Source organism: Haliotis asinina, chromosome 5 (assembly GCF_037392515.1).
Source record: "Haliotis asinina isolate JCU_RB_2024 chromosome 5, JCU_Hal_asi_v2, whole genome shotgun sequence".
Taxonomy (NCBI): domain Eukaryota; kingdom Metazoa; phylum Mollusca; class Gastropoda; order Lepetellida; family Haliotidae; genus Haliotis; species Haliotis asinina.
The window spans coordinates 47,938,962-47,953,711 of NC_090284.1; the positions used below are offsets into that span (position 1 = coordinate 47,938,962).

The window sequence follows — 14,750 nt, forward strand, 5'->3', positions numbered from 1 at the left end:
GCAATCGATATCTTTTTCAGTACACAAGCGATTGTAATGAATTTCTCCCATATGGATATGTTTTAAACTTGTCTAAATGTCTAACATTATAAATGCGTAATTAGTTTTCAGTGCATTACTGGAAATTTTCGATGCATATTTTACCCAGCCGTGCAGCTCTTTGGGTGTCTGATGCATACTATTATTGATTGTGTATTGATGAAATGTCATATGCAGTATAGTTTTGTGATGCTGCAGAACAATTTTAAACAATTTCATCATGGTTGATTTAAAGATTATTCACCTTGTTAAGGTTTGAAAAATATATCTGATATGAATCAGCTTGAAAACTTTCTGAATATTTTATTGTCCCAAGGTGTTTTAGGTTGGGCATAGGTGTCATTCCACCTGGTCTGTCAGGTGGCAGTGGGATAGCCTTGTGGTTAAGGTGTTGGCTTATCATGAATTAAACATGGGTTTGATCCCCTACAAGAGGACTTTGTGTGAAACCCGTATCTGGTGTGCCCCATCATGGTATTGCTGGAATATTGCTGAAGCTTACTGAACGTGCCCATCTTGTCTGTCAAACTGACCTTGATGTTGTCAGAACATCCCATTAGAAGTGAAACGGTATACTGCTGTACGACTAGAACCGCAATATTTTGCCTCCTGTTTGGTATACCTCAATGCAGTCCCCAAATTAGGTATTTTTGGTTTTCATACCATCATTTTATTAATATTTTCCAAAATGTCTACAAATTGAATCATTTTGTCAAAGTCTCTGCATTTCCTTGCTAGACAGCTGCTGTCTTCCTGGAAGTAAGTTCTCATATACCAAACTGAATTGGACTGAACCGGACTGAACCAAAAGCAGCCTTGTACAGCAATATGTACCATACTGTGGTAAAAACATAATGTTTCATCCCTACATCCCATGCATGTCTAGGACAGTTAGCAAGTCTAAAATACTGCAGATATTGTACTTAATCAGTTTATGACTGGCCTATCAGACAGGCATTTCAGTCAGCTTAAATGATCAGAAAAACAATGTACTTTACATCACAGGTGACTGATGACACATTTAAGAATCTATTACCAACAAAACACTGTTCTGGACATTATTTCAAAGCTAATCATGAAAAAAGACGTACTTATTGTGTATTGGGCATGTAAAAGAAAACCAGATTTCATCCCAATAACTAGTGTGTGTTGTACATGTAAAATGAAACCAGATTTCATCCCAATAACTAGTGTGTGTTGTTCATGTAAAATGAAACCAGATTTCATCCCAATAACTTGTGTGTGTTGTTCATGTAAAATGAAACCAGATTTCATCCCAATAACTAGTGTGTGTTGTTCATGTAAAATGAAACCAGATTTCATCCCAATAACTAGTGTGTGTGGTTCATGTAAAATGAAACCAGATTTCATCCCAATAACTAGTGTGTGTTGTTCATGTAAAATGAAACCAGATTTCATCCCAATAACTAGTGTGTGTTGTTCATGTAAAATGAAACCAGATTTCATCCCAATAACTTGTGTGTGTTGTTCATGTAAAATGAAACCAGATTTCATCCCAATAACTAGTGTGTGTTGGCCATGTAAAATGAAACCAGATTTCATCCCAATAACTAGTGTGTGATGTTCATGTAAAATGAAACCAGATTTCATCCCAATAACTAGTGTGTGTTGTTCATGTAAAATAAAACCAGATTTCATCACAATAAGTCATGAAAATTATTATTGACACAAAAAATTTACATGTCAAAGATTTTTAATAATTCTACCCATCGACAATATTTTCCTATAATCAATCATTTCAGTCATCATAGCTGCTATAAATAATTGTAACCGTGGTCCATTTACATGATGTACTCCATACATGAGCAGGCTTTAAGTGCTTAGAATTACGACCCCAGTCCGTGAATTAGACTGCAGTGTATATATCCCTGGGGATCATACACCCCAAGCAGCCAGCAAGGTCATAGATGTAGTCAACAAATGCACATTGAGACAAATATGATACCTTCGAATATATGGTGCTGAATACAGACACATTTTCACTTGTGCCACAACCCATCACCAGTTGGTGCATTAAATATTATATTCAGTAAAATAATAACAAAATAATTTATTTGAATGTTTTGGACGTGTGGACTCCCTGTTAGTTTGTCATGGCAAATGACTACATTACAGTCAAGTGAAAAATAGAAATGAGATTGTTGACTTGAATGTATTCCATTTTGCACATTTCGCTGTGATATGGCAGTCAAATTAAAGTAATAAGCTTTTTAAATTTGTAAAAATTCTGTGCTATTGATTGCAAGTTATAAATTATGTTCTTGAAAGAATAGGATTTGTTTCATATAATACAAGACATCACCATCTTATCCTACCGGGTATTCATTCACTGCTTGGTTGACAGAAGCATATCAATGTATGCAGTTACTTGCCTAAGGTTGAAGTCTCTTGACATGGTTGTTTGGTTTTGGTTGAAGACAGGTTTCTGTTAGGAGATAAACATCATGTGCTGGCCAATTTCCAGGTGTTATTGAGTATTTGAAGCACAGGAATTCATTTGGAACCGAAGATGACAGCTGGAGGTTTCGCATGAAATATTCCTGTGTATTTGTCCACTTTCCGAATGTTATTGAGTATTTGAAGTCATTTGAAACGGACAGGGTTAGCCCTGAAAATGGCCAACACATGTTCATCAACATTGTAAACACAAAAGTAAACCAAAGAGTTTTACTGTCTGCACTCACTGACATTGAGTACAGGTACAGCAGTGAAGTGTCATCAGCTGGCTGTTTCAGCTGGTGCCCATGGTATCATTTGGAACTGTTCATTTGTGACGTCATCCAGCTTATCCACAATATGATCTGAAGGCCATCACCACTGCTAACCATTCAACAATTCAATTGCGTGCAGTATGTCTACATGGCAATATGCAGCAAAAAGTCTTGAAGTTTCCAAATCGAATACCATTCGATCGTGTATTTTAACCTATCAGATTGAAGAACACAGTGGTTTTGGTTTACAATGTATCCCATCTATTGTGGAGATCATGCATCTGCTGGCTTGTACTGTATATGACATAACTAAGGCAGTGGAACGTATGAACCGGATGAATGTTGATGGCTATATTTGCGGAGTTAGACACAGACCAAGGACCATGAGTTTCAGTGGCAAGATATGATACCAGTGCCAGGTGAAAACGTTCTTTGATTGCAATGTTTTATAAGTTGTGTCCTTTGATTAGTTCATCAGCATTGTTCCATGGATCTGCTTTCACTAGGGATGGGACAGGTAACCCTGATACCCAGGAAGGATGGTAATGAGTTGCACCCGGGTACCCATCTCAATTAGACAAACAACTAGCCTCTGAAATTAACATATTTTACTGAAAAAAGTTCATAGTTTAAAAAAGTAATATAATGAAAAGGAGCCCTGAGACTTTCTTCATTTTCAGAAGCCAGGGTAATCTAGACTTTCTACTTTTTCTAGACTTGCATCGGCTTCGCTTGAATATATTTGCTTCAGGGTCTGTTTGACAGACTACGTCTCAATCTCAATATCTCGACTCATTATGATCACGTCACTAGTAGATTAAACAGTGTAGTGTGTTATTCTTTCATGATTGAAGGTTGTATTGTTTCTGAAGATTTATACACAATTTCGAGTCACTTTGTTTTTAATATAATGCAGAAGAAGGATGTTGTAAAAGTCAAAAAGTTACCCTCGGAGCTGTAGAATATTCTGCAGTTTCTTTGAAATTTGATGTCAGGAATGAACATAACAGATATACGGGTAGGATAGGGTAATAGGTAAATGTAGGTGAATAGACTAATAGGTTAGGGTAAAATTTGGACTCGTCCCAGCTCAAGTTTTCACAGTGTGTCATGTCTAGTTTGTAATATAATTTTGCGGCATTCCTAATGTTTGCTGGAAGATAAAGGATGGTGGCTCTTATTTATTGCCTGATTGTTTATTTTGGATGAGAATCACAAGTCAGGCAGGCCAATGGGTGGGCTTTTCAGTTGTCAATAAATTTGAAACTATTGATATTATGTCAGAGAACAGATTTCAGAAATAAATTTTCACTTGTCCACCATACCTTGTCATTTGTAATTACAATGATCAAAAATTCAATCTTGTCTTTTTAAGTACTGACATTCCTTAAATATTCCAAAATCATTGCCAAATTTAAACATTCTGTAATATGTTAATGAACGTAAATGGCTATTGAGTATTTTCTAAGCTTTCCAGGAATGTATGCGTTTGATTGGCAATACATTCAGTTAGCAGTCTAGCTCATGATCCTGTTTCCATGGTAGAAAATGAGTATTATACTCACGTGAATCATAGCATGCTTTCATTCATGAATTCATTGTCAACACATTTCAAAGTCATTCAGTCCTTAGGCATGCTGAGTCAAGTAGCAAGTTTGAAGGGAATCGTTATTCAATAATTTGTATTTGGAAAATTAAAGCTGAGTGGGCTTCTGTCAATATTGAAAATTGTGTGAGTAAATTATTGACCAGAATTTGTTATCCCTAGCCAGACAACTTCATGTCTGTCAATCAAAGTCACATCACTGGGGAACATGTTGAAATCAATTCAGTCACTCTGCCATTCATAAGGATAGGATGTGTTGCTAGCTGCACTGTGATTGGTGGAAAAGGCCTGAGAATCATCTGCTAGACCCAGCAGATTTGCTTGAAACATTCTGGAGAGGCTGTTGAAAATCATTGATCTCAAAGCCAGGCACAAGTCTTGCCTGTCAGATGCCAAAAATAGAAGAGCCTGCTAGTTGGAATTGTCTAATGACCCAATTTATGGCTCAAACTCCTATGTAAGAGAGGCTGAACCCTGCCAGCAATTTGTCTACAGTTTGAGCCAAGCCTTCACCAAGGTTGTGCTCATAGATAATTTCTGGGAAAAGTGGAGGATTTTCAGCCAGTATTTTGGAATATTCGCCAGTCAGGTTCTTCCTGGCGAAGAGACAGCTGACCGGTGGATAAGGTATCAGTCTGCTTAAAGCGCAGTGCAAGCAGCCGACAGTCAGGGCTGAGCAGACGACAGGGTGAAAGATTGGGTCAGTATTTGAGAGACAGGTCAGTAGATTAGCAAACAGTGATACATTGCTGTAGTTATTGTTCACCCCTGTAGGTTAAGCCCCTCTTGCCACATGTTATGCAATCAAACTCTGTTCATGTGATAGGAGTTTGTTTGTTTACTTCATTAGCTTGGTAGTCATAAGAGGAAGAGAAATTTTATTCGCTCAGATCATGTAAGAGATTGTTAAATCACCCGAATGATCTTGTTAACAAATTATCAGTTCACTCACTGTAGCATACTGACGCAGGAATGTTGGTTTGGAAGGGAGGTAGATTTGATAAAAAATATATGCACCTGTCCAAACTTACTTCAAGCTGAAACACATACACATGATGTTGATAATATTATGCATCAGTTCCTGCAGATATCGGGTATAAATAAATTTCATGTTGAGATATTTGCGTTCATGCAAATACTTTAATTGCGTTTGTGCACACCTTGCAAATGTTTTATGACATAGAAAATTGCAGCATGCAGCATTTTTGCACCAAGGTTTTGCATGATCTCTATGTCCTCTTGCTTTTCTACTCTGAGGAGTATGAGAGATGTGTTCATCTTGAGGATGCAATTTCCTGAGTAGAGTTGTGTCCCTTTGGAGTTTGTTTATGGATACCGTGATCTTCTGGTTGTGAGTTCAAATCCCAGATTGGCCTGGAATTATGCCGGATGGTTTGTCATCACCGTAGCCATGTTTGTGGATGTAACCAAGATGGGGATCATCCATAGATCTACATCACTGTCGGCTTTTCTCCCTAATCAAGCTGACACACATGTGACATGATAAGAGTGAGTGAGCTTTGTTTTAGCCTGCTTTTTAGCAATATTTTGGCAGTACCACAGTGAGGCACACCAGATATGGGCTTCACACATTGCACTTAAGACTGAAATCAAAACTGAGTCTTTGGCTTGATACAGGCATTTTTAACCACGCTTTCCAGCTGCCCCAGTATTATTTAGAGTACTCTTCAAAGTGGATTCAAACCTTGCTCAGTTGTTCAGATGTTGATGTAGTATGCTAGATGCATTCAAACATCTTACTTTGATGTGCACCTGGCTCTTGTTTCTTGTGAAAGAATTTATGTTTCTATCCATATTTCTAATTTGGAACAGGGCTGATACAGTGGCCCAGTACCACATTTTTTTCCTACCTTGCCCTCTCCATATTGTAGTCTGTCTCACAGTCCCTGAACCACATTTGTTTTCCTACCTGGCCCTCTCCGCAATGTAGACTGTCTCACAGTCCCTGAACCACAGTGTTTTCCCTACCTGGCCCTCTCTGCAATGTAGACTGTCTCACAGTCCCTGAACCACATTGTTTTCCCTACCTGGCCCTCTCTGCAATGCTAAAGCCTTGAACGATGAAAGTCATGATCACTGGGGCTCCATTTCAGTTTAAATGGGCCTGTTTGTTCTTATCCAATTTTTTTATATATTCAGGGACTGTGCGTTAGTTTAGTGGTAAAGGTATATATGGTGCTGCAGTGTGCTTTGCAAATTTGTCTCTCTTGGACATGTCAGGATCCTGCAATTACAACATTGGATCCCAGTTTAACTGGGCTACGTTTCTAGGTTGTTAGTGTTACACCATTTTTGGTTTCACCAAAGTGGTAAATGGATGAAACTAGCATCAATTATGGCTTTTCTCCTTCATTACATGACATACTTTGGTGTAACTGGAAAACTGTTTACAGAGCTGTTGAAACCAACTCACTCATAGTTGCATACACTAGTGTTAATGGCAGGTATATGCAATATGGAGGGTTGTGTAAAACGTTGCCATATGTGGATCCTGTAGTTTCTTCGATCGTGGCGAAAGTGGATCTTTTATTGTTTTCATTGACAAAGCTTCATTGTTAATTTATTGCATGTATGCATTGAAATTTATTGGAAAGAGGCATTTAATCAATCCCCACTTCGAATTGTTAGGATGGTTATGTTAATGAAACTGGTCATTCATCTCTAGAGATACACCGTATGGCAGACCAGAGCTGTATATTCATATGTTCACTGAGACAGAAACATGGGACGTTTGCTCACCGCATCAGTGAGGGATTGAGTGTGATTAAGCATCGGTTGTGTTTCACTTCAGCAAATTAATGTCCATAAAATAACATGGCTGCTGCACAGGATATGTTTATGTCCATGTCAGGCTCTGTGGTAACATGAAATAAATATCAGTTTCTGCAGCTTTTTTATGGGTCAAGGACACACTGACATTTTTGTCTCGGAAATTAAGTGAAGTTAATTAGAAATGTATGTTCAAAATAACACATGAAAATTTCATTGAAATCTTAAAGTAGCTCAGAATAATGCTCAAATTCTTAGAGCTACTGGACTATCCGCTAGTCTCAGGAATGAACATATTTTGCTGAAAAAAGGTTCATAGTGGAAAGAAATATAATAAAGGAGCACTGTGACTTTCTTCAGACTTGCCAAATTTTCTAGACTTCGGTGGGTTTTCTTGGATTCAGGGTCTGTACGACAGACTGCAGAGCTGCCTCATCTTAAGTCAAGCTCAGTAGTGTTATGTATTCTGAAGTGTTTGGGAGACACTCACTCACAGATAAATAATGAATGCAGCCCAGATACCCCCATCTCTCATGTCCTCTCTTTGTATAACAGGGCACCTGCTGAGGCTTCATCAGAGTTCGTTTGTTGTTGCTCTACAGAAACTGTTTTTGTGGCAGGCCAGCTGCTGGAACCTATGCCCTGTTTAGAAGGCGATCTTAACACAAAACTACCATAAGTCTCCAGATAATTCTAAGACATACCAATAAAACTTTATATATTGGATGGTCAGCGTAACAAGTGAACACACTAATCCTTAGGCTACCCCACCACCCCTAAGTACACATGTTACCCTTTGATAAGAAACTGACGGCATGTTAGGAGAATAGTTAAGACACACTTAAGGCCTAGTGTGACTGACATCAACTGACATCAATTGTTCATTAGTCACTTCCTGTTTACAGCTGTGATCACTTCCATCTTGGTGCTAGGAAGACTAGCAGATTCCGAGATTCCGACAGGAGGCCTCGAGACCTCAAGTGTGGTAATAACAAGAGATGGCAACACAAGGGATCATGGAGGCAGTTGTCACATTATACATACAAACACAAATCAAAATTGTAAGATGAGATATTGTAAGATGAAGAGCTCTCCTGTGTGGAAGTTGATTAATATTGTGTGCCTAATCATGCAACAAACCTTGAATGTTCACGTAAAAGTTTCATTTGTAATAGCTGATACATAAAGTGCTGGACTGTGTCTTTATGTATATTGTTGGAAGATCTGGGTTAGAGTTGGCATTGAGCAAATCCTTGCTCGTCATAAGAGATGACTAACGGGATCAGGTGTTCATGCTTGCTGACTTGGTTGAGAAATAATTGTTGGTCACTGGATTATCTGATCCAGACACAGTTATTTACATACTGCCACCATATTGCCGAGTGTGGCATGAAAAACACTCATTCTCACTTACAATAATATTCAATGTGATATTAAAATCATATTCATACTCAAACACTTGTTTCATTAGTTCAAGAATTTTGTGTTTCTTAAATGTGTAGTTAAAAACATAGTTTGTCTCTGTAGTATGAACATTCTGAAATGTGTCACACCAGCTGTGGTAGTTTCATTAAACAACATAAACACTATATACTGAAATAGTTTGAAATTTTGTGGATTGTGGCTTTGAACAATATCTAAACAAACAAACCAATATGGTTGGTCAGTCTGAATATATATAGAATAGGGCTGTTGTATGCTTCTAGTGATGGACTGTCTGTATATATAGTTTTGCATTGTCTCCATGCAATAAGTATGTATCTCTTTATATATACACATTGGGGTCGACTGTCTGTATACAAATCTCCTGCACATCCAAACCTGGTCAAAATTTAATTCCTGACAAAAATAAAGGAGAAGCACCACAATCATGATTTCATTGCTGTGTTAGATTATATTTTGACTGTATACCAGTATTGCTTTGCATTACTCGATCCAAATATACAAAGAGTGAAATAACCCAAAGAAATCCATGTGCATACATTTATGCTGGTCAAAGTGTGTATAGCACATTTCCTTCAACTCGATATATTTTTCAAATCCATTGGGTATTACAACTGTGAGTGTATACAAGTACAAGTATTTTGTCATATTTCAAAGGGGAGATGGTGTGGCCTAGTGGTTAAGATGTTCATTTGTCTCACTGAAGACCCAGATTCAATTCCCTAGATTAGCACAATGTGTGAAGCTCTTTTCTGGTGTCCCCCACTGTTATGTTGCTGGAATATTGCTAAAAGTAGCATAAAACTAAATTCACTCACTCACTAATATTTCAAGAGATTTATCTGAAATTCATCCAATTCCATAAATATTTGTTGTAACCCAGTCTACCCAGGGGGTATCTTATTTAAATGTCTGTTTACATATAGGTGCCACTCTGCCCTCACAATATATACATCCCACAATATCCCACCAATGAATAAAAGCCCCTCACATTCCTGTGACACATATATTATTTTATGACATAAAATGTCACCTCATAATACTTCCAACTCAGTGTTGGCAGACGTACATCACTGTGTGTACAAGGTGAGACTGAGGTCAGTTTAATCAGTCCCAGTGTCGCTCAGTCACAATAAATATAATGTACAATAATACCCTTGAAAATCAGACTACTTATACCAGATGCCGATCGTGTTCATATGTACCTCCGTGGCTAAGCTGTATTGTATGTAATAGACACTTTCCAGCTGTGACAATCAATATCCTTCCAGAAGATTGTGATGTTGACTTCATAAGGATGTAATTATGCCCTTGGAAATATGTTAATCACCTTTAATAGTTTATATAGTCACATGTCCTCAACTGTAGTAATTATTGTCTGGGTTGTGTGATAGTCTGGTGCTTCTAGTGTCGCGTTTTTATGGCAAGTGGCCTGGTTCTCTTCTCCACATTGCTAAGGTGTGTGGATCATTGCTAGTGTCCCCTGCTATGATATTGCTGGAACATTGTGAAAATGGTTTTAGACCCATACCTTTTTTGGTCACTCAAAGATCATTCACTCAGGCTATATAAGTGTCCAATTTGTTCTTGTCACAATATGGCTGAAAGATTTGCCAATGTGATGTTTATTATTAACTCACTCAGCCACTCACTCTCTCACTCACTCACTCACTCACTCACTCACTCTTTAGGTGGGGTATCGTTGTGGTTAGGGTGTTTTCTATTCCTGCCTAAAGCGAAGGTTCGATTCCCTACACAAGTATAATGTCCAGAACCCAGTTCCGTTGTTATCTTTCATTAAAATTCATTCCAATTAAAAAGATGGGTGTAGTTACACAGTCTGGGTCATACATGATGCAGAGGATGTACAGGAACAGAACGAATACTGCAATAATTACCACAGATAAGCACAGCTAGCTACAAGAGATGAGATTAATTAGATAATCAATTACATGTTTTTTGTTTGTCAGTGTGTGTGCACTTCATAAACAAAATGGTTCTTGTCAGAATAGTAATACATCTGGTATGATTTTAAAAACTGGATTCTATTTTAAATCTTATTCTTTGCAATACTGACATGTTTTCCTCTAGGTCTATCCATTCAGCTACTGTAGATGGCCGAGATAACTAGAGATGACCTTAACTTTTAACCTTTACCGGACCCATACAGTTTGGTGCTCCTAACTAAACCCTTGGTTTGACAAAAGCCATCTGCCTGTTAATAGCCCAGGGGGTGAAACAGGTGTGAGTCATAGTGTCTGGAAGTCTTACTAATTCAGCATGACAATGTAGAAATTGTAGTTCAGTCATGTAACATGTGACAGATGGATTTCCATTGGCGCTGCCCTATGGAATTGCTGGTTATTGATATTTCCATTTATGCCCCATGCAAGACATATTTTTTGTAAAAAAAATGTAATTTATGGCAACAGTAATCCTGCTAACAGACCCAGGGGATGTCGATCAATGGAGCTTAAACTGTAGCTGAGGGCAGTAATTGTTACAGTATGCATTTGTCATTACAGACACTGGAATAATTTGTTAGCATTTCTGAAATAACCATCTGTACCATGTCATATATTTGACGCATTTCACCTATTTCACACTTCTCTTAAATGAACATGATAGTTAAGTTGGATCACATCCGTTGGATCACATGGTTCTAAAGCTTGGAAACTGAGACTGTTTTGATTGACAGGCTGTATTGGTTCACATTTAACATGAAAGGATATATGTTTGATTTTCATCACACCGACAGCCTCTTGTCAGAGCTGAAGGATTTAATCAATGGAGGTGTGTAGTTTCCTACCTTGTATTGTTTACCGAAGATGCTGCAGGCTGATACAGCAGCAGATGACATTTCCTTATTCTCGTGCAGAGTTGGACCAAGAACTTACGCACTTTTTTGTCATGTTATGTCTGTCATATGTTATTATCTTGATTATCAACAATTTTTATTAGGCACGAGTCAATTACATACTTTTAATTTTGTATTAGATATTTGAAAAAATTGGTTTAAAGATCAACCACTCAAAAGTCAGTTGTTAAATTAAGCTTACAAAAGCATTCATCATCCAAAAGTGTGTTCCACAAGAGATATCGCCTGTGTGAGATCAGATGAATTCTCCAAGGAGATGTCATTTTGACAGTAGATTTGGTCAGTGCTCTGACAATGCTATGACATGATGAAATTGATGACATCACAATGCTATGACATCGCTGCACTGCATATCTAATGACAGTAATATGTTGAGATCTACATTTTTCATTGAAAACTAATGAAGAATGATTTTGGATAATAAATAGAATCTCCCCCTCGTTTCTACTGATATAAATTATATCAACACCGTTGATACAGGTAAAAATATCCTATATATTTCTTACTTTAGCAACATGTGTTGATATGTTTGATATCAGTAGACACTGGGGTGAGATTCTCTATATATTTTTAGTCCTGGGTAAGAATATGTTGCTAGTGCTTGAGACTTTGCTAAAAATGAGTAATTGCAAATAAATGTTTACGACATGCAGGCTTGTGGATATTAGGATATTTTGTTAAGAATCAAATCTGAAACACAGTTTTCCATTTCCTGGTAAGGATATCTTGCTAGCAACATATGATATTTTGAAACTCTTGGCAACTTGGTTGATATCCTGTCATCATAACCCGTCTGAATAGGACGTCAGTATTTATCATTATGTTTTGTGTTCTGGTAAAAGAACATTTCACAGCATGAGAACCATTTCAGCCCTAATTGTAGCAATTCATAGAATTGCAGTTCAAATATGTGTGTGTATTGTCATGCTGCCAGCTTCGTGACATTACATGACATGACATGTGGAAATAGGGCAAACGCTAGCATAACGTCCACATGGGCCCTGTATCAGCTCTGCATCAGCTCCGCATCAGCTCTGCATCAGCTCTGCGCCAATGCAGCAGAAAACAGTTAGATGTCTGGACATGTTTTTCTCAGTGAGTTATCTGACTTTGCCTAATTGTTTTGAACGTCTTTTCAGCATCAACATTTCCGCCTCAGTTACATCACACTATATTCTCTCTGTGATGGGAATAGCCGCTACTTGTTTACCATCTGTTGATGTGCACTGTAGTAAGTGTGTATGTGAGGATGTTGTTTGTTTGGGGCTTGTGATCACTGACTGATAAATTGACAATAAAAACGTGCTTGGCAAGCTCTTATAAGATGTCTTAATCATTGTTAGTCTGGCTTCAGCTAAACAATTAATATGCAGTGTTAACATACTTCTTGTCAGTGGGTGAAATAGTTTCTAAATTTTGCTAGCCAGCCGGGCTAGCTATGCCTGAAAGTTACTAGCCCACAAACTAATTCACTCGCCCCAAACCTGAATGTAGACGCATGTTTCGTCATTAAGCTGCTGAGATGACTAACATTTTATACAACAGTGTATTATAACTTAGCAAATCACTAAACTAATCTAATGACAAAATGACCCCATGAAAATTCACTAGCCAGTGGGGCCAGTTACTGAGGAAATTTACTGGCCTGACTGGATGTTTACTAGCCATGGGCTTGTGAGCCTGTGGCTGTTCTCCACTCTGCTGCTAGTCCTGTGGGTGGTATACAATCTGAATGTGTAACACTGGGGGGATAGAGTGACATGTCTAGCTGTGAAAGTGTTCACTCATAATCATCATCAGATAAAGACCTGGGTTCGAATCCCCACGTGTGTACAATGTGTGAGGCCCATTTCTTATGTCCCCTGTTGTGATATTACCTGAATATTGCTAAAAGTGAAAATAAAACTAAAATAAATTCCCTCACTCATGCACTTGTGCACCTACTCACTCACTCACTCACTCACTCACTCACTCACTCACTCACTCACTCATTGTTTGTGACTGTTTTAGGGCTGCCTCAGGTGGATCAGATGGATTAGCAAGAAACCCTGAAACTTTATGTTTACAAACACTGAAGATGTAGTTATCTATAAAAACGTTAATGACTTCATTATCTGTCAACTTCTAAATGCCAGTCCAAACCATGAGGTAGTCTTGTTTTGTGACTTTTGTTTGTTTTGTTGCGGTTTAACATGACACTCATCAATATTCATGCAAGATAACAGCTTCCTAAATAGAATTAAGTCTAGACAAGCCAGTAGGAACATTTTTTGTCAGCGATCATTGAGGGTATGATGACATGTAAACAACCAGGTCATTGAGTCTAACCGTGCGATCCATTATGAAGCTTGTACCGAATGTATTTGTGTATATTACCATTTCTTTCACCGAATTGGGTGATGCAGTATTGATATGGCGTGTTACCATCTCATGCTCATTAATGTGAGGCAAGAATCTGTAATATTTAGATGAAGTAATGACATTTATTTATTAAGTTATGAAGGAATAAAAAAATTTAAGCATTGACAAGTGTCAGTTCATGTATAAATATTTTACAAATGAAACCAGGATTGATTTAAATACAGTATGGCAGTGGTGAATGCCTAAAATCTTTTTTTAAAGATAATTATCGCTAATGCTGCCTTTTTCCTGCTAAATTAAGGTGATCAGCAGGTGATTGAATTGTACCAGACAAACCATTGGTTGATATCATGAACAATGTCCAGTACCCTGTGAATACAATGAGAGGTGATCAAAGTACTCTTGAATCCATTTTGTCACTTTTCAAAGATGACCATATCTGGGGATGTTTCCAATACTGGATTTTAGAGTTGGGTGTTTTGGACATTATCATACCAAAACCAGAGACCATATTATATTATATGGTCCCTGCCAAAACCACGTGTTCTGCCTTGTATCCATTTTTGTCGCAAGACTAAATAAATGGCATTAGATGGTCAGGCTCACTGTCTTGCCTGACATATCGTCATATTCCGATTGTGTAGATTGATACTGTTCATCACTTGATTTTCTGGTCCAGACTGAATTATTTACAGACCACTGCCATCTATCTGGAATATCGCTGAGTGCAGCATTTAACAACAACCTAACCAGTACGTACCATATGTCTGTGATGACTCTGAAATTGTCCACCATGTTGGTTTCTACCAATTCCACTCAGTTATATATACCTTGGTTACATATTCCTGTCTGGATACCAGACGTCACGGATGTGCATTAACCAAATTAGAGGTGTGCATTT

At 37.8% G+C, this 14,750-nt stretch overlaps 1 protein-coding gene across 3 annotated transcripts in view; it reads left to right on the forward strand.

Annotated features, from left to right (window-relative positions):
• LOC137284653 (uncharacterized) overlaps positions 1 to 14,750 on the forward strand; it is a 28,052-nt gene that overhangs the window by 6,608 nt on the left and 6,694 nt on the right. Inside the window, exon 1 of one of the 3 annotated variants that reach the window (XM_067816551.1) lies at positions 5,031 to 5,096. The exons of the other annotated variants lie outside the window; for them this stretch is intronic. The gene's annotated coding sequence lies outside the window, so the exon portion shown is untranslated. Of the gene's footprint in view, positions 1 to 5,030; positions 5,097 to 14,750 lie in introns of those variants that run through there. 3 annotated transcript variants of the gene reach the window in all.